General features: G+C 46.1%; 1 long non-coding RNA gene and 1 pseudogene across 1 annotated transcript; one reads left to right on the top strand and one right to left on the bottom strand.

Moving 5' to 3' along the window:
* Nucleotides 1–1,905: 1,905 nt before the first annotated feature.
* On the bottom strand, nucleotides 1,906–3,723 carry LOC118628523 (annotated as a pseudogene).
* A 9,042-nt stretch (nucleotides 3,724–12,765) lies between these two features.
* On the top strand, nucleotides 12,766–18,998 carry LOC118629094. Its single transcript, XR_004959350.1, has 5 exons — nucleotides 12,766–13,039; nucleotides 13,149–13,215; nucleotides 13,602–13,742; nucleotides 13,837–13,941; nucleotides 18,920–18,998. It is a non-coding gene; the product is annotated as an uncharacterized LOC118629094 (long non-coding RNA).
* Nucleotides 18,999–21,002: the final 2,004 nt, after the last annotated feature.

Below are 21,002 nucleotides of genomic sequence, written 5' to 3'. Positions count from 1 at the left end.
GCAGCACCTGGGAAATCCCGCTACAATCTCCGAGTTGAGAATTGAGCCCCATGCTGCATCCACTAGGAGGCAGTAACTCACTGCGTTTGGATCCACTGCCCTTTGAACAGAAGCCTCACCTTACTAGATGTCAGTTAATGTAAAAAAAAGAAAAGAAAAGAAAAAAAGGCGGGAATAGGGGGAAATGAGGAATCTCTTCTCAGGTTTTCCCCAAATACCAAGCTACTCTAGACTAATAACTTATAAGTCATGTCTATTTAGGGCAATAAAAAAATGAGTGTTTTGTTGTTTTCCGCATCAGCTTGAATCTCCCCAGACTTGACCCCTTAACCATGAGAAACCATCATTTTTTTCCTGTCATGTTGAACTTGGAGATTATGGACTTAAGTCACAAAATTTCAGGCCTAGAAGGGTCATTTGCAGTTAAGGAAACAGACCAGAGTGGTGAGTGGCTAACTCAAGGTCACATAACAAGTGAGTGGGAGCACCATAACCAGAAACCATCAAAATCAGTTTCTCAGCTCTATAGTGAGAGGTCATTTCTGAAATTCCTTGAGGCTCAACAGTCTGATATTCTGGCCAGTGATCTCTGCTCTCCGATGGTGGTTCTAACCAAGCATTAAATTTGCTTGGTAGGTTGAGGTGTTTTTGGTTGGTTGGTTGGTTGGTTGGTTGGTTGGTTGGTTGGTTTGGGGATTTGGTTTTGTTTTTGCACTTTAGGGTTTTATTTTAAAATGCAACCTAGGGAATGTCATGGGCTGCTCCAGATTCAGCCAGTCACCCTTATCTTCAGCATCAACTGTACTATTCAAGGAACATTGATGTTCAGAATGGTGACCCTGAAGCATGTGGAATTCTGATTTGTCTGCAAAGTCATAAAAAAGAAGAAGATTACATCTTTTTGAGTTTTTTGTTTTGTTTTGTTTTGTTTTTGTTTTGTTTTGTTTTGTTTTTTAATCCTCACCTGAGGATATTTTTCCATTTATCTAGAAAAACAGCAACTGAGGTATGTGCCCTTGACTGGAATCAAACCTGCGACTGGGCTTTAGCTCTAACTGCTGAGCCAAACCGGCCAGGGCTAGTTGAGTTCTTTTTCAAATGTCAACATTTTAGAATGCTTTATTTCCCCCCCTTTTATTGAATTTATTGGGGTGACGCTAGTTAACAGAATTATAGTTTTCAGGTGCACAATTCCACAACACATCATCTGTACGCTGTATTGTGTGTTCACTACCCTAAGTGACTTTTTTTTTTCAGTCTTCAAATATTTTTTATTGGAAGGCCATGCATTGCCTTCAGTCATTGTATTTCAAATCACTGTACATTTCCTTTTGTGAAAACACTTTCTACATTTTCTAGTACCTAAAAAATACCCTAAAAATTGTTTCAGGGATGTAGAGAAATATCCAACTTAAATAGTGAAAAAGTGCACCATAATTACTGTTGTACTGCAGTCACTTCTGCATTCTCCATGTTTCTTATTTTTATTCATTTATTTATTTTGGTACGTGCCCCGAAGCCGGGACTCTCTGGTCCTCAGGCTGACGCTCCAACCGCTGAGCCAAACCAGTCAGGGTTATTTATTTTTTAAAATCCTCCCCCAAGGCTATTTTTCCATTTATCTTCAGATAGATTAGGAGAAAAAGAGAGAAACACTGATGTGAGAGACACTTCGATTGGTTGTCTCCTGCATAACCCTGACCAGGGCCAGGGACTGAACCACAACCGAGGTACATGCCCTTGACTGGAATCGAACCCATGACTCTTTGGTCCACAGGCCGATGCTTTAACCACTGAGCCAAACCAGCCAGGGCTCCCATGTTTCTTAAATAATTATCTTGTCTGATAACACATGGTATAAAGAACGATTATGAAAAACACACATTTACATATAGTTCTAAAGTTTTATTGAGAATATCCTGTCGGCATTGGATAACCAATCACAGGCGCAGCTGCAGTAGCAGGTTATGCCTATGCCTGTTGGTTCATACCATTGTGCATATTTGGAACATTACTTCCAGATTGCTAAATGCTATCGTAAACATTCTGGCAAGCCCCTGTTGGATCAGCAGTCCCGAAACTGGTCTGTATACCAGCAGACACAAAATTACTTCCAAAGTTCCCATTGGTGTAATTTGTAGCACTGGAAACACTATTCTGGGTCTTTGCCCCCCAAATCTCTCATAAGCAGACCAGAGTAACCACTGTCATAATTTTCCCTGTCTCTAAAGGTATTAAACCCACCTCTTTTACCTGCAGGGTATCTGTCCCAAAGGTCATTGTTCACGCCTCCTCTACCCCTGGAACAATCTGAACTTCTGTCTTCAGTCAACTGAAGCAACTTGGGATTAACTGCTTGATTAGCTTCACGAAGCTAATAAGGCCACTCACCTGCTTTATATTATTTAGGTGTAAAGACAGTGTATGCTGTTCCTGTTTTGGTACCGCGGGCAGTTAATTCCATGAATATAATCCTCTGAGAAGTTAGGGTAGCCATAATTGATGACACATTTTACATCTTCCACATCTAGCCCTCTGGAGGCCACATCTGTAGCAATCAGAATAGGAGCTTTTCCAGGTTTGAATTCATTTAGAACCCAGTCACATTCCTGTTGACTCTTGTCACCATGGATACCCACGGCAGGCCACCTGTCTCTTCTCATTTTTCTAGTAAATTCATCACATCTTCTTTTGGTTTCAACAAAGACAGTGGTTTTATTCTCCTCACTCATGATCTCTTCCATCAGATGAATACGTTTCTCATCCTTTTCTACATCATGACAAACATCATGATCTGAAGAATGTTGAGGTTTGCACTTAGTTCTAGTGCACCCCTGTTTATATGACTATAATCTTCCAGGAAAGCTTCAGCAAGCTCGCATACTTCTTTTGGCACTCCACATTAGGGTTTGCCTGTCAGGTCTTATCTGATCCACAACCATCCTAATTTGGAGTTTGAAGCCCATGTCAAGCATTCTATCTGCTTCATGGAGAACAAGGTAATTCTCAGATGTTTCCCCACACTCTAAAAAATCAACCAGTCTTCCAGGTGTTGCAATACAGATCTCCATACCTCTCCAAATCACATGTTTGTGGTGCCTTGGGGGTGCCATCATAGATGCAAGTAGACTTTAATCAACATGCCCTATAGTATTCAGCAGCTACTTGCTGCCAGTTCCCACGTTGGTGCCAGCACCAAGCAAATAGACCCATCACCTCTCTCTAGGAATGGCTGATGATTGATGTAGACAGTGGCAGGCAGCAAATAAGACAATGTATCCCAGATTCAGTCTGTGCTACTCCAACCATATCCAATCCTGTGGGGCAACTGGCCATCCCTGAGCTTGAATAGCAGTGGGTTCAGTAAAGTTCTGTCTTACAATCATATCTATGATGTTTGCAGGGAGGTTTGCTTCATAAAAATTCAGAACTGGCTTTGGGCAGTTGTGACCTCTAACTGTCATTTCCTTGCTGCTTCTGTATGTCTCCACCTCTTGCACTGTGCACCTAGCCAAAGCAGGGTGTTCTTGATAAAAATTCTTCTCAAATTTGGGCAGCTCATCAAGATTCCACTTCTTTTTAACTAGTTTCTCCCCAGGGTTTCCAAACTTCTTTCCTGATAGAGGCTCTACCCTAGTTTCCTCCAAATCGAGGTACACCCATCCCTCGATCCCAGCTGCAGTCTCCGTCACTCCAATAGCCCGGCATGGCATCAATGTTTGCAGTTGGCAGGGAACAAAGTGGAGAGAATCGGGTGTGATGAGTTACTAGAGGTGGCTTTAGTGACAGCAAAGCCTTGCTTGGGCAGCAGCAGCAGAGGGGTGGCGATGACAGGAGCCTGAGCTACTCGCCTAGAGGCCAGTGGAAATGAATGAGGTCCAAGTGATTTTTTTTTTCAATAGACTATTTTTTTAGAGTATCTTTAGGTACACAGCAAAATTAAATGGAAGGTACAGAGATCTCCCATATATTCTCTGTCCTAACACATGCATAGCCTTCCCTGTTATCAACATTCCCCACCAGAATGGTATATTGGTTACAACTGATGAACTTACATTGAAACCTCATTATCACCCAGAGTCTATAGCTTATGTTAGGGTTCACTCTTGGCATTGCACATTCTATGGGTTTAGATAAATTTATAATGATATGTGTCTGCCATTATAGCCTCATACAGAGTCTAGTTTCACTGTCCTAAGAATCCTCTGCGCTGTTCCTATTCATCCTCCCCACACACACACACACACACACCTGGCAAGCACTGATCTTTTTACTGTCTCCACAGTTTTACCTTTCCAGAATGCCATATAGTAGTAAATGCATTTAAGTTCCCTTCATATCTTTTCATGGCTTGATAGCTCATTTCTTTTTAGTGTTGGATAGTAGTCCCCAGTCAGGATGGATCACAGTTTATTCTATCCATTCACCTACTGGAGGACGTCTTGGTTGCTTCCAAGTAGGTTGACTTTTTGTATGTGCACAGATAGATTTTTCAAAACCTTCCTCATCAGAATTAGATTCAATTAAATCTCATTCTGGGGGAGGAAGAAACTTTTCTCTACCCTCAAGGTTCTTCCAGCTGCTCTGATAACCAAAAAGACAAGAGACAGATCCGCCAGAGAAAATCACCAAATCAATTACATACATATATATGGGAACCCCACATACATGAGAGAGTCAGACTCTCCAAACATGAGAGGTTCAAAGACAAAAAGGGAAAATGAGGTATTTAACATCCTGACCTAAGGGTGGGATAGAGTGCCCTGGGGCTTCAGAGAGGAGAAAGGTCATTGCAGGACAATAAGAAGAGCATGTGCTCAGTAATTAGAAGTTTGCCCTGCCCTACAGATTGGTAATTTAAAAAGTTATTTCTGGTAATAACTCTTATTGCAGGCAAGACCCCTAATTTAAGTTCTTTAAGAGAGAGCTAAAAGTTTCTCATGAACCTGCAAAGTCTTGGTTGCCTTCAGCTCAAAGTATTTCACATGCCAAAGTGGCACATCTTGGGGTGACTCGTTCTGAACCCCTACATCATTAAATTCATTATCTCCAAATAAATCTCTGATTAAAAAATGGTGGTTCTCTGGACTTTGGGATTTCACAAAACAGTAAAATTAACAACAACAAAAAAAATGTTTTGGCATCTGCATTGGGTTAATTTCACTGAGTGGTTTGTTTTCTTTTTGTTTTTTGGCATGTGTTTATTTTAAACCTATCACTTATATGATCCTATTATAAAAGAAAAGACATTTTACTCAGAAAGTAGAGAGTGTACAATTTCAGAATAGATCACAGTGAGATAAAGAAATTCCTTAATGAGAAACTCTGCATTGTTTCTTATTTCTCTCACTTTGTACAAATCAGTCAAATCTTTGTCACCCACTGAATCCAGCCTACAGATCAGCCAGGGAACCACTGCTTTAAGGAACTCGCCAAAGTTACACAAGTTTCTCCACAAAGGAGCCTTCTGCCTGTGAATGGCTCCTTTCAAGAGATCCTGGAGGCTGAAGATGTCTGAGCTGGGTAAGAAAACAGCGAGGGAGGGAGGGAAAGTATGTCTTTTAAAGCAAACTTCCAAAGAACTTTCTGGGAGAAGATTTGAACTTCTATCCTATGTGATAAAACGCTCTCAAGGCCTAAAATGCAGTAAAAGTAGAAATGGGATGGCGGGGGCGGAGGGGTGTCCTTCTGTGAATGCAAACATGCTGGACCAGGAACGGACTAGGTTAAGTCCTAGGCCCGCAGTGGAGGCTCGCTGTGTGGGCCCCGCACAGCGTTCACATTCAGCAAATGCAGAGAGGGCGGGGGCGGCGAGGGAGGGGGTAACCATCCCGAAGGGAAACTGAGAAACCAGAATTCCTGCTTTTATTTACTCAGTGGCTTTTTGACAAACTGCCTACTCCCAGTCTCCAGCTTTACAGGACACCATACAAGTTTAGCAACATCCACTCAGATGATCAGATAATGCTGGTACTTCTTTTCAAACAATATCCCGGTTTTGACAGACCGTATGTTTCTCACTTCACTTTGTCTGTCTTCCATATATTGTCTGAGAAAATACACACTTCAAAAAACCACCTTCGCCCTGGCCGATTTGGCTCAGCGGTTAGAGCGTCGGCCTGCGGTCCGGAGAGACCCGGGTTCGGTTCCCGCTAAGGGCATGTACCTCGGTTGCAGTTTGTCCCCGGCCCTGGTTGGTCGTGCGGGTGGCAGCCACTCGATGTGTCCCTTTCACATCGATGTTTCTCTCTCTCTCTCCCTCCTGCTCTATCTGAACAAAGAATGAAAAAGTGTCCTCGGGTGAGGATAAAAAAAAAAAAAAAAAAAAAAAAAAAAACCACCTTCACCCCTTCGTGGGATTTACTGGATATAGACAAGTCAGGGAATAATTCCTGATTTTTTTGGTCATAGACTGGACCCATGCTCTGTTTGGCTGATGATGATGCACGTTGGTGTCATTTACAACACTCTTCTAATAGGTAAACATCACTCTCTTCCTGGATAGCAGTGGCCTTCAGGGCTCTCCTCCAGCACTGTGTGTGCCAGATCACCTACAGGAAACCACAGTTGTTTGAATATAGAGGGGTCCTTGCCACACCCTCTCTCCTGAACTCGAAATTATGCCCCAAAATCTCATTGCCTCAGCAAAGCTGAAAGAAAACATTCTAGGTGGGCTGAAAAGTGGGGAGAAGCTGAAAGAAGACAAGCTGTTTAGGATTATAAAGTCTCTGCTATTAGACTGGAGCTTTGGTGACGTAGTACAGTTTTCCCCAAAGACAAGCACAGCCTTGTTCACTAGGGTAGGCTGTGAAGCTCGCAGGGATGTTCTAGAAGCCTCCAGGAGAACGTGTGGACCGTTCAGCTATCCCCTCAGTTTAGGCTGAAGAGCTGAGATGTTTGACCACTAGATTTGTACATAATTCAAATGTTTTTAACATAAAATAGAAAGTAAAAGAAAATACTAATATAATATATCCTCAGTAGAGAAACTTTGGGGAGAACAGAAGTAGGAAGTGATCACCGTAACCTCAGCACCTGGTCCCACCACTGCTCCATTTCTTTATCTGACTCACTCTTCCTGAAAATTGTTTTAGAAACAGCTGTCATCATGGTGTCCGAACACGTTTGTGTGTGTGCATTTTACCATGTCACCACTTCATGAGTCGCTTCCACTGGCTGTGTACTTCCTCCTTGAGGGTGGCACATCGTAGTTAAATATGCCCCTATTGGGTTGGAGGACAGTAAGGTTTTTGTTTTTGTGGCTGTTACCCACTGGAAGTCTATGAAAGTAGGTGTTTGTCATGACAGTGCCTACATTATCTACTGTCATGCTTCAAATCTTTATTAATCGAATAGATACAAATAGTAGCTCGTGTTTAATATACATTTCTTTGATTCCTGGTGAAGTTGAACAATTCTCCATATTCTTTTGTTTGGACCTTCTATTTTGGTGATGTCCTGGTTAAGTCCTTTTGTGTGTGTGTTACATTTATCTTCAGACAGAGTGAGAAGGAGTGAGAGAGAAAAACATCAATGTGAGAGAGATACATCGATTGTTTGCCACTTGCACGATCCCAACTGGGGCTGGGGATGAACCACAACCGAGGTGCGTATTCTTGGTCAGATTCGAACCCAGGACTCATTGGTCCGCAGGCCAGCACTCTAACTGATGAGCCAAACCAGCCAGGGCCTGGTTAAGTCTTTTAGGTAGAACCAATTGGAAGGCTGTTTCCCATCAATGACTATTCAGAGATCAGCAGTCAATGTTGAAATGGGAACTATTCCACAGAGGATGTGACTGAAGAGTGCTAAAATACTTCATTTTCATGATCAAACATACTATTTGAAATATAATTATAAATAGATGAATTGCTATTTTAAAATGAAAGACCAGAGCTCCTCCCCCTGTTCCCAGTGTAGTTGTAAGTTGCTTGAGCACTTATATTTGACACTCACCTCATCTACCTGTGAACTGAACTGGTTAGTTTTTTGCCTGATTTCTTCTGGGATCAGTGAGATGAGAAAGCAGTTACATACAAGGTTATTCGTTGAGGGCCCCTTAAAAAATGATTCACACATTCAAAGATTCCAAAGTACAATCTTAGGACCTTTTCTACTCCTATTGAAGTGTCCCACCTCTAGTTGGAGGGCTAGGTCAAATAAATCACTTCTTTAAAATTATATCACTTTAGAATCTCTAATGATAACTTAAGCCTGATTTGTGTAAGCCTTGTCTCATTGGCAATAGAGTCTCAGCACCTCCAAAGAGCAGAAACCCTCCCTTATACTTCTGAAACTCTTAGAACATTTTATTTGCTCCTTGGCACAAGGGTAGGAACACATACATTTTTGTAAACTTGACGAATTCCCAGTTGTCAATTAGCATTTGAGGACTAACTCATTGGTCATCATTCAGCACCCCTTCAGTTGATGTTTCTGTGTGTATTGAGAGCTCAGGCTTACGGAAGTAGCTGACCCCAGAATTCAGGAGAAGTCGGTTGAATGGTGAATTTTTCTCTTTAAGCCAAGGTTGAGTTTAGAGTCCAAATAGGAGCCAGATGGAGTACACAGACCCATAAACATTGCCAGTGTCCTTGTCCAGTAATGCTAGTGAGTGAAGCACATTCAACGGAAGTAATATATGTAAACAGAGAGGCAGGAGGTCAGAGACAGTGGGGAAACAGCAGCACTCTACTGCGTGAGTTTTAGGCAAATCCCCTAATCACCCAACACTCAGAGCAGGGCTTTGGTTGTCACTTAATTGGGAAAACACTGTGTGTTTTCAAAGATGTGAAGCCACTGGAAAGACTGTAAATAGTTACAATCACTGTACAGAGCACTAGCAATACCCAGCATAGCTAGTGATGTAATACACACCCCGCCATTCTGCTCTCGGTCTGACCTCAGCAGAACGTCTCTAACCCTGGCTGCGTGTTAGAATCACCTGAGAAGTTGTTTGTCTTAATCCTGGTGTCTCAGCTCCACCCTCAGAGTTTAAGATTTCATCATTCTGGACAGGCCCAGAAGACATGTTGTTTTTTCAAAGCTCCCAAGGCTATTCTCACGTGTACCCTGCTAGAGAGAAATACACACAGATGAACAGACGTCCACCTTGTACCAAACATTGAATAAAACCAAGGAGAACTGGGCATCTAAATGTAAACCAAATCTTTAAAATTCTTTAAAAAAGATACAAGCCCTGGCTGGTTTGGCTCAGCGGTTAGAGCGTCAGCCCGTGGACCAGACAGTCCTGGGTTCGGTTCCCGCTAAGGGCACGTACCTTGGTTGCTGTTTGTCCCCAGCCCCAGCTGGGGTTGTGTGGGTGGCAGCCACTCGATGTGTCTCTCTCACATCGATGTTTCTCTCTCTCTTCCTCCCTCTCTCCCTCCTACTTTATCTGAAGATAAATGCAAAAAAATGTCCTCGGGTGAGGATAAAAAAGATACAAGAATACTTAGGACCTTTGAAAATGGAAGGATTTTATAAGATTCAAAATGCATAAAATTAAAGATTGATATAGTTGGCTTTAAAATGTAAAACTCCTGTATTTCAAAAGACATCATAAACAAAGCAAAAGATAAGCCACAGACAGAAAAGAAGGATGCATTTTGCACACTCTATAACCAAACAAAGGTAGTGTTTAGAATATAAAAACAGTTCACATGTGTTCATAAGAAAGAGATGAACTGATTACCATTACCAGTGGGCCCAGTGTAGTCATGGGGGTCCTTAAGTTTGGAGAGGAGACAGAAGAGAAGGTTGAGTGATAGCGTTATTGGAGAATTGAGTGGATTGCCTTTCTTCATCACTAGTGGGAGTGGAGTTCTTGCAATATCTTGAGAAAAAGAATTTTCTAAGACTTGCATGGGTGAATGAGTGATTTTTATTTGTGTAGAGTTATATCCCTCAGTTTCCAAAGTCCCATTGCCCTTAGTCCAGTCCTGGAAGAGGGGTAGCTGGGGATTCAGCAGAGCTAGAAGCAGAGCCAGTGTCTAGAGTTTCTGTTCCATGGTGAAGGTGAATCTGGCACAGCATCAGGCATCAGGCTAGTCACAGTCCATTAGTCCATTGTGTGGAGTCCACATGACTGTGGGCCACATGGTGAATGCAGGGGAACCTTCCCTCTGCAATAAGAGAGCCAGGAACCAGGGCAAGCAAGAGAGAGAGAGCCAAGACAGGGAACTCCCTTTGCTCAGGAGTTAAATATTAAATCTACCCCCAGTTTGCAGCACTACACTTATTAATGGCCAATTGCCTGTTTTCAAGTGTGATTGACAAAAAGCACTTTCCTACATCACCTAGACCTTACTGGGCATGCGTCTAAACTGCCTTTGTCCAGTCCCTTCCCTTATTGACCTTTGGGGAACAGACTTGGAGAATGCTACCTGCAGCTTCCTGCAAAGCTATACAAATGGCATGCCTATGTTATCCAGTCTCCCCTTTGCTCCTTTTCTGTTAAGTAATAAGCAGGTTATTGTAACGGTATCAACCGGCCATTGCTGACCCTAAAGATGGAGAAGAGGCCATGGGCCAAGGAACATGGGCAGCCTTCAAAAGCTGGAAAAAGCAAGGAAATGGGTTCTTCCTGGAGCCTGCAGAAAGGAACACGGCCCTGGTGACACCCAGATTTAGCCCAATGGCACTTCTGACCTACAAAACTGTAAGATAACCAATGTCTCCTGTTTCAAGCTACCAAGTATGTGGTATATGTTATAGCAGCAACAGAAAACAGACACAAAAACCATTTCAGCTCCTCAGAGCAGTGAGATGGTAAAGGTACTTGCTGCCTTTCTCCTGAGTCGGCCTCTTCACTAGTTTGCTAACTTACCTCTATGACTGCACCTCGTCAGGGCCGTCTGTAAGACAGCCCGTGAAGCTTCTTCCCAGAGGGTTATAAAAATGCAACCATTTGAAAATCAGAGATCTGCACTGTGTTGATCCTGAGTTAAACTGGAGAAGACACTTGCTGACTCGCACACCTGTCCAGTGGAGCCCAGTCTTGGTGGTGGTGGAGGGGCACCCTTCTTGCTCCACATTCCCAAGCTGTGAGTTCTTCATAGGTGGCCTTTGTTGTTGTTGTTTTAAATCGCTAGAGAAACAGCCCAAGAGAAAGCAGGAAAAACAGCAGGCCCCAGGACAGCAATGACCTCAGAGCTGGTTAGTCAGTAAAAAGTGGCTCTGGACAGAGAAGACGGTGTTCTGTCCTTCCGGGCACAAAGGAGGAGAGGATCCCCAAGTATGTAGGTGGGACCCAGCGGCTGTGTTAGGGAGAGCAGACTCGTATTTGTCTTTTTCTAAGGCCACTCCTCTGGTTTTCTTTCCTGTTTTGACTGTGGGTTTTTCCACTTTCTCTTTCCTGCCCAAGCTTCTCTGGGGAGCTTTGTGCTCCTTTGCAAAGAGGTTCTTCTCACCTGTTGGAGAGGAGATTCTATAAATGCTCCGTGAGGTGCACAGGACCCCCACCCGGAAGAAGGCACCAGGGTACCACCCCTGCTCCCACCTGTGCCTGTTTGTGGGAGGAGGGCAGGGACGATTGACCTTCCCTCACTGGGTCAGTGGCAGGCACCGGCGGCCAGGCGGACAGCACGCAAGACAGAGACAATGGCATGTCTATCACCATTTTTCTCTGCTGCCTTTATGGACTTTTTCTTCCATTTTCTTTCCAAATGCAGAAAGGAGCAAAAATTCATGTGAAATAAAAAGCGAAGATAAAGAAAGGGCAAGAGCAGAGGCGGGTAGGAAGGTGGTACTCCCACGATAAAAACATGAGGCTTACTTCACAATCAGATAACCAAGTCGATACGGTTAGAGAGAAGTTTCTTCCACGTCATGTAAGGAAGATCCATTCAGTAAGCAAATTAGGGGTGCGAGTGCCCTCTATGCAGTTAAGACTAGGGGTAGATTTTCTCAAACATGGGCATTGGAGATTGAAAGTGGCCACTGAAGAAAATGGACTTGAACTTGAAAAGAGAGAGGCTTCCACCTGCCCCAGAAGTTATCATCTGAGAAGGGGGGTGGGGTGTATGATTGGGGCCACACACACACACGCACACACACACACACACACACACGCTTTGGCTTAGGATGAATCTGTCTGGGCCGTGGCTTATTTTAGGAATGTTCCAAGTGGATCATGATGGGGTCAAAAGCAGGATGGGCGCTCAACCCGGGAAGGGGCGGCCTTTGTGTGGTGGTACCAGACGAGTCCTGGGGTGGATTTTTAAAAATCATTTTGTTGTCAAATAAAACACAAGTACACACATAATAATACAATAAATTTAAAAATAAAATACAGCACAGGTAGAGAAAATCATGCAAAACAAATATATGGCTGTAATACATTATTATAAGGGGAATACCTTTGTAACCATTTACCCAGGTCTAAGAGCAGATTCTTTCTTCCCCAAAGTCCCTCCTGTGTCCTCGCTCCCAACTTAAGCCCTTCCCTCCCCCAACAATAGTGGCCCCTGACTTCTGCAGGAATCACACACTTGAGCTTGTTATAGTTGTATCACCCAGGTGTGCACACTAGACACTGTGGTTTATTTAGTCTTGTTTGTTTTGTAACTGAGTGTGTCTCTTAGGCCTCCTTAATTTCTGGATTTCCCTACAGTGTCTCTCTGGCAGATCTGAAGTGCTGGGAAGGCCCCTGGCTACCATTTGAGAGGACCTCGGGTATCATGGAAAAGACCCCTGTGCAGGGGCCGGAGTGTCCTCCCAGCTCTGGCAGTAACTGGAAAATGACGTGGCTCAGCCAGGGACATCTGGTGCATTGATCACAGGGCCATGGGCCATGGCGTCCATTGGAGCAGCCATCCATTCCTGTTTCCAGGACCTACGGTTCTTTGGATCTGTTGCCTCATGTATATAAAAGACACACTGTTCAAATCACAGGGTCACTGTAAGAATTCAATGAGGAAAGCTCTGTTTCTGCCCCGGATCTGGAATAAGTCTTTTCTGCTGCCATTATTATTGTTTCCTCTTACTGTTGCTACTAAGAATCACTTTGGGCAGATCGGTTCACCTCTGCAAACTTCAGGTGGGTCTTCCAAAGAGTCAGTCCTTCTCTGTTGCGTAGTTAAAAACACATGCCTTCAAAAATACATCTCAGTAAGTTGACACATGGGTCTGCTTTTCTTCCTGCACAGCTTCTCCTCGTCCCTGTTGGCTGTGGCGTTTGAACGTGCTTCAGACAAGCGAGTCAGTCGAGATGAAGTCAGTAATTTGCTCGAGCCAGACGTGTGTCAGCCTTCTTCTGGGGAGGGAAGTCGGGGGCAGGTGCTCATGTCATAGTTCTCCAAGAACTGGGTGAACTAACCTTAAAACATGGCCTGCCTTCCCCAGGGGTCTGTTTTGAGATTCAAACAAGATGATTATGTTCTTTAAATCTCTTTGAAAGTGAAAGCACTGGCCAAGGGCTAGGGCTGTTTTTCTGGATTTCATACTCACAGCCCTGTCCTCCTGCCCGGCTGGCAGCTGCGCCAGGACTAGAACCCAGGCCCGATGCCCCCGCCCTGGCAGACAGCGCGCCTGGCAGGGTGCTCATCTAGGTCCCGTGTCTTGCCAATCCTCCCATTAAAAGCAATTTAAACCATTTCTAGCAGGAGGAAACCCTGCCACCACCTACATCCAGCATGGAGGGAAGAGCGTCAGTCAGACTAAAGGTAGTTGGTGGGAGCAGGTGGAGACTCGGAACTGAATGGGGCAAGACCAGGAGGCAGAGAGACTGCGAAGTCATCCTGGTAAGAGATGGTGAGAGTCTGGATTCGGAAATAGCAGAGGGACCAGTTTGAGAAATTTTACTTACCTTTGGTTAAATGTCACTTTCTGTTTTAGAAGCAGTCAGACTCACACAGGTAGAGAGGATGGTGTAATAACCCTCCACACACCCAGCACCCACACTCATCAGTTACTGACATTTCACACTGGAGGTTATGGAAGGTAAGACTGAGAGGACTTTGTGATTGATTAGATGGTGGGGGAGGAGGGATGGTGATGAGGGGAGGAGGGCAAAAGAGAAAGAAGGATCCAGAAGGACTCTGGGCCTCTGGCCTGGGTAGGGTAGAGAGTGTGGGCAGTCAGGCCAGTTGGGAGGAAGAGGATGAGCTGGGTGAGCAGAGCTCTCCAGAGCGTGGGGCTGTGCTGGGATCACACTGATAACTACTGATGAATAAGCAAAGGACATGGGGGAGTGGGGTCCACCAAGGGCACCCCGAGCCTCCCGCAGGACGGGCCCAGCCAGAGGGAGCTGGTGGAGCATCTGGTTTGTGTCCCCTGTAGACCTTACGTGTTAGTTTTGCCCCTTGAGGATTTCTGAAAATGAAATCCTTTTTCCCATAAAAAGAGAGCTCTAGCATTGAACAGAGGATGCAAGAGTGTCCCAGAAAGCAATCGGGTGATGTCACAAGGCTCAGCTCCACCTTGTGGGCAGCTGCCCTGGTTCTGCTCTGGGGGGTCTCTGGTGGGGGTGCAGAATCCAGCTCTGCCTCCTAGCCGCCCATGTTTTTGCTCTACTGGGAACCCACCGGGCGTGCGCAGTGCGGGAGACAGGGCAGGTCACACCCACCCACAGGTGGGGGAGGGAGCAGGCTCCCCCTGCCATCCCAGATAAGGAACTGCCTGTCTCGTTGTGCAGCAGAATGATGATTGTTCTCCTTGGATGTGTGGACATTCCTGCTTCTCCTCCACTAGGTGGAACCAGAGATGTCACCCTGTTTGTCTGACCCTCCTGATTCTAAAGTGACCTCCTCATCGCAGTTGACGCAATTACGGGCAACACCAAGGGTGCTCTTTGAGTCTTTTTTTAATAAGCCTTTCAGTGTAAATAACTCTGAAATATAGGCCTGAGTCACTTGATGTGTGTTTATACCCAGGAGGCCCTTTGTCATTCTGGCTACACTGCTGCGCTCTTTCTTGGCCTTCCAGCCAAAATGCAAAACAAACAAATAACTCATTAAACTGCTACCAGCCTTCTAACCCAGCTCGGTCTTGGTCTCGGGAGCCTCTCTTCACCCAGTAGTTTCTCTCATTAATTTGAACACAGAGTGTATGCCGCTGAGAAACCCGTTGCACTAGGTCTGTACCCAGCGTCATGATGTCACTGAGCACTTTCAATGCTGTGTTCTCTTGCCACTTGGGTTCGGGACTCGCTTCTTTTCCTCCCCTACAGAGGCAGGTGTGCAGTTACCCAAGTTTGGTTCATTCACAGGGGGTTTGTTGGACTTGGGGTCTGGGCAGCCTCCTGCCCAACATATAGAGATGGGAGCCTAAGGCAGCAGAATTTCCCAGCACAACACAGGGCATCTCGAACTGGCTTTACCAGCTACAGCACCATGGAGCTCTTGAGAGGTTGCAGAGGGCACTCAGGCTGTGGGGCCTCCCAAGTGAACCTGTGCTGAGAGTCTCATTTTGGTTACTAAGACTTGTAATAATTAAGAAATTCCATCTTGTCTGAGCACAGTCTCCTCTCAACCCTGCCCAGAAGGCCGTGGCTTGGGTCTTGGGGGTAGCGGAGGGTGTGGGGAAGGATACCTGCTCCCTGCCCTCTGGCTCTGGTGCTTTTTCTTTCGGTGGTAAAAAGGGAGCTCCCTGTTTCTCGCTGACTGCCCATGGTGACCTGTCCCATCTCTGATCTTTGGTAACAGTTCCTCATCCATGCTTGTGGCTGCTTCTCTGTCCAACACTGGCCATTCCGCTCTTTAAAGGACCAACATCCAAATGCTGCCTCTCCAAGGGGACACAGTCCTCGGTTCTTCCAAGGACCGTGAGGGGCCTGTCCCTGCACAGTCCCCTGAGGCCCAGCCTCTGTCCCCCAACGCCTCCTCAACTGGGCTCGGTGCTTCTCAAGGTCCCTGAGGTGATGGGCCAGGTTGTTTTCCTGCACTGCCAACGTGTCACAGATCAGTGCCTCTGTAAAATATGTTGGAAATTACTACAGAGAGATGGCAGAATATGCCACTCCAAAGCATGCCCCTTTGGCATAAGGATTAGTTCAAGCTTAAGACACTTAAAAAACAGCAGTATGGGAATGGTGCTCTGACCCTCACCTTCTTCCTAAAAGCAAGAGATAACCCCTGATGGACGATGTCCTCCGACATCAGCGTTAGGGAACGAGGACCAGGCCTGGAGTGAATTTGCCTCAGGCTGGCCTGTAGTGTGTGGGTTCTTGACTTTGTGCTGAAAGATTTCACAACATGAGTTCAGGTGATTTTGACAGTAAAACAAAGAAGGCCTCAGGAGAGCAGAAGCAATGTGACAGAGCCTAGGCGGGGCCGCTTTGGCTCACTGGAGAATCAGAGAAAAGGGGCCTTGAAGACAGGTTCAGGGGTTAGCCCGGGAGGAGCTGCTGCTGCCCATTGCTCCCCCAATTACTAGTCTTGTGGGGACCCTTAGAGTTTAGGAGATGCACGCCTGTGGGGGACGAAGAGAGGTGCAGGTGTGTTCCTGGGAGTGAAGCTATGCTGGGTCCACCATCCTAAGGACTTTTAAGGGTGGAGATTTTAGAGGAGGTCCCAAGGAAAGAGCTCAATAGAATATTCATCAGCTTTTCCAGGTGTATCCTTTGGGATCTCTATGGATTGGTCGGGCACCAGAGCAGGGGGTCATTTGTCATCATAGCCGGTCCTGGTGTCACCCCCCTGGTTTTGTTGCTTTTCCGAGCCTGGAGCTGAAATACAACTGAGGTGTAGATGTTATCTCTAAGGAGGAAAGGGCAGGATGTCTAAACAGAATGACCAGCAATGTAAAAGTTCATGGGGTCTAAACTGAATGGCCAGCCCTGGCCGGTTTGGCTCAGCGGTTAGAGCATCAGCCCACAGATTAATGAGTCTTGGGTTCAATTCCGGTCAAGGGCAAGGACCTTGGTTGCAGTTCGTCCCCGGCCCTGGTCGGGTCATGCAGGAGGCAACCAGTGGATATGGCTCTATCACATCGATGTTCCTCTCTGTCTCTCTCTCACTCTTCCTCCCTCCCACTCTATCTGATGATAGATGGAAAAAGTATCTTTAAGAACGAGGTGGAACAAGGCGGTGCAGGGTCTCCAGAAGTGCAGGTTTATTGGGAATCAGCCTGCTGGACTACCTCTAAGGAGAGAGTAGCAACCGGCTTGTACAGACTAGGGATTTTTAAACTCAGGGCTTGGGAGGGGGGGGGATCGTTCAGCTGAGGAGACGTGGTCGTCTTTGATTGGTTGGGCCCTGGGTCTTCCCAGTTCTTGATTGGTCAGGGGCTGGGGTCTCCTGAAACTTGTTTTTCTTGTTGAGCAACCATTTGCAGTTTTGGGTGGGTTAGGGTGGTTCCATCATTTCTTCCTCCTGGCTGGAGTGCTGGGTTTTGGTTTCTCGGAATGAGAGGTTTAGGGCAGTAATATGGAAGTTAAGAGCTAACAGTAATCTCAGGTGAGGAATTACTAATTAATTAATTAATTAAAAAAAAAAAAAAAACCCGAATGGCCAGTGATGTGCCAGGGGAGGAAAGGCCACCCTGGGGGCGAGGTCCGGCACCCATGTTGCCGTTGCTGGGCACCCAGGGTTTCTGCCCGTGACCTTCTGTGTCTGGCTCTAAATTGCTCAGCCAGTTTGTTCAGCTGTCTGTCTCAGTTTCCCCATTCCACTTGCCACAGAATTTTTCTAGGTTCTTACCACCCTGTCTCACCAAGAGGAAAGTAACGTTCTTACCACGGGGATAGGAAGTTGAAGCCGAGAGCTCTATACAAACAGACCTTGTTGAAATAATTCTTATCTTCCTTTGGCCTCCCATACGTTCTAGTTATTTTTCTATACTCACCTCTCTTGGTTCAGCCTACTGTAAAAGCACTCAGGTTTAGCCAGGTCTTGGGGTCTTCATTCATTTCCTTAGGAGGGTTCCTGTGTAAAACGTATATTAAATGAATGTGCATGTTTTTCTCCTGTTAATCTGTCTTCAGTCAACTTCATTCTCAGGCCCAGTGTAAAACCCTAGGAAGGTAGAGGTAAAATTTGCCTCCCTTATACTAGAAAAATAAAAATTTTAAAAAGATTTACAAAATACAAGTCCTGTTTTCATTATTAGACTCAAGAGTCGGAAAATTATTCTCTCAAATTGCTATAAAACTTTCTGAAAATTTCTCTCCTGTCTGTGTTTCCTCTTGGACTGGTAACACACAGTCCAGGGGCCAGTCCTGGTCTCTGGCATCCAGGTTGTATGGCACTGGCCTAGCCCACCTTGAGATCATTTGATTTTCTCTCTCTCTCTCTCTTCTGATTTTAGAGAGAGGAAGGGAGAGGGAGAGAGAGATAGAAACATCAATGAGAGAACATTGATTGGCCACCTCCTGCATGTCCCCCACTGGGGATCAAGCCCACAACCTGGGCATGTGCCCTGACTGGGAATCGAACTGGCGACCTCTTGGTACATGGGTCTATGCTCAACCACTGAGCCACACCAGCCAGGCTTGATGTATTTTAATAAAACCCATTCTTTACTGTAGTATTTTAAGTAATAGAATAAGTAATTTGTCATTAAATTTCTCCTCCACTCCCTGGGCCCAGCTCTCCTTTCTTCTTCCTCTTCTATTTCTAGGTTCCCTTTTTTTTTCTCCAGAATCTCAATAGCCAACTAACTGGATGGTTTGACCTTTTATTTTAAATACTCACCCCAGGATATGTTTATTGATTTTAGAGAGAGAGGAAAGGGAGGGAGAGAGAGAGAAAGAGAGGAAGAAAGAAACATCCATGTGAGAGAGAAACAGATCAGTTGCCTACCATATGTACCCCAACCAGGATCAAACCTGACGCCTAGGCATGTGCCTAAACCAGAAATCAAACCTGCGAACTTTGGGTGTATGGGAGGACGCCCCAACCAACTGAGCCACCAGGCCAGGGCTTGGCCTTTTTTTATGAGTTAATTTATCTCAGTGTGTTGCAACTTATCTGAAAAACAGGGAGCCAAGAACTCATGTTGAGTAGGAGAAGTGCCTTGGATCCTATCTTGGGGCAGAGGTGGCTGTAACAACAGCAGGAGGAAAGATAAGAGAATTATTCTTCAGTTAAACAACAGTCAGGTATGTTCCCAGCTTCCATTCTAGGGAGGGTCCTGGCCTGGTAGCCTCTAGTTTGCTCCCTCTGGCAAGCAGGGGTGCCAATGACTCCAGAAACCACTGCTTGTCATCTCCACATTCCTTCCTGTGAGGGCTCTGTCCGCAGGCTGATCTCCCTCCGTAGGTGTCCGATAATGCACGCAGGTCCTCATTCTTTCCTCCAAGGCCCACTGAATGGCCTGTGGTAGGCCGAACTACTACAAAGATCAGAGTTGCCTAAAATTTATTGAGGAAACAGATTGAGGGGATGTTATCACACTGATTATTAAGTCATATGAAATGGGGCCATGTAGTTGTCTGTAGGGGGGTGGGGGGGGTGGGATGTCTGAACCATGCTCACTGGGTCAGGGGAGAGGACTGCAGAAATGGGGTACAGGATGTGCAAGGGGATGGGAGTGGAAGGCTCAGACTTGCTCGGGTTCAGGTGGCTGGAGCTGTGAGTGCCTTAGCGGGAGAGACCTGTGATGTTGCTGGAGGAGGCGAGGGCCTGGCTTGGGCAGTTTGGCCCCAGCTCCTATCATCTCATGAGACTCCTGCAGTAGCCTTCCCCACCTCTGGTCTCCCGGCCTCCTCTCCTGTTCCCTGAAAAATCCTCTCAGCAGCCAAAGCAACCCTGTTAAAACCTAACTCAGAACTGTCACACCGCTTCACCCCCACCCCCACTGGTATTCAATTACAGGTAGAATAAAATCCACACTCCCCACCATGACTCAAGGCCGGGTCGACGCCCTGTTCTGGCCTGTCTGGTGCCACCTCCCCGGCTGGCTCTGAAGGGCATGGAGCCTGACAAAGGGTGTGGTTCCCTACCCTCTGGAATGGGAGGCGGACAAGGTTGCAGTGGCAGAGGGCTCAGGTCCCTTGGGGACAACAGGAAGGCCACTCTCTCCCTGAAGCAAGTGCCCACAGACTCACTGGCTTGTGAAGATGAGATTTCTATTTCCTACGTGCTGAATTTACGACTGGGCATCATCTGTGAGACTCATGATGTGCGAACCCTACCACCAGCCAGCTGGCGTGCTCCGCGGGAGCATTTGTGCGCCTGCGCGGGAGCTCAGAGGCAGGGCTCAGCCAACCACAGCCCACGGCCAAGTCCCGCCCCCAACCTGTCTTTGTACAGCCCAGGTGTTAGGAGCTAGGTTTACATTTCTAAAATGGTTTTTCCATTTTTTTTAAAAGCATTGCAAAATTTATTTAAAAATAAAGAAGAACATGCAACAGGGATGTGGCCACAAAGCCTAACATTTTACCATCTGCTCATTTATAGAAAAAGTTTGCCAAGCGCTGATCCATAGGAACGCTTACCCAGGATTGTGCGTGACACGGGATGCACACGCTGCACACGGGATGGTAAGCTATGAAGAAAAGGAGAACGTTAAATTTACGTTAAGTGAAAACTGTGATGACCTTGAGGGCTGAGGGAGGCGATGGTGATCAGGAGGAGGCCCACGGGGGTCCCTGAGGTGTTGAGTGATGCTGACTTCCTGACCTCGGTGATGGTTATATGGATTTTTCTCAGAATAACTAATCTTAACCTGTGTACCCATGTTTTAGACATATCATCTGTGTGTAAGACTATACAGCTTAGCTACTGCTACAATAATGCTGCGTAACATACCACCCCAACATTCGGTGGCTTAAAGCCACAGTCCCTTCTTCTCACGGTTCTGGGGTCAGCAGGGCCAGAGGCTCTGATCGTCTGCAGTGGTTCTTACTCTGGTCTGCAGGTTGGCTGGGGCTGCTCTGCTCCAGGGGTGTTCCTTTCCCCCCAGACTCGGAGGCAGCCGCTACCTAGGGGGAGCTCCTCCCATGGCCATACCAGAGGCTCAAGTAGGGCACACTGTCCCTTCCACCTCACTGGTCAAAGAAAGCCATATGGCCAAACCAAAAACCCAGGAGTGGGGGAGTATGCTCTATCCACAGTGAGGCA

The sequence above is a fragment of the Molossus molossus genome, unplaced genomic scaffold (assembly GCF_014108415.1).
Source record: "Molossus molossus isolate mMolMol1 unplaced genomic scaffold, mMolMol1.p scaffold_m16_p_13, whole genome shotgun sequence".
NCBI classification, from domain to species: domain Eukaryota; kingdom Metazoa; phylum Chordata; class Mammalia; order Chiroptera; family Molossidae; genus Molossus; species Molossus molossus.
The sequence above is the reverse complement of the archived record's forward strand: the minus strand, read 5'-3'. Positions and strand labels throughout refer to the sequence as shown.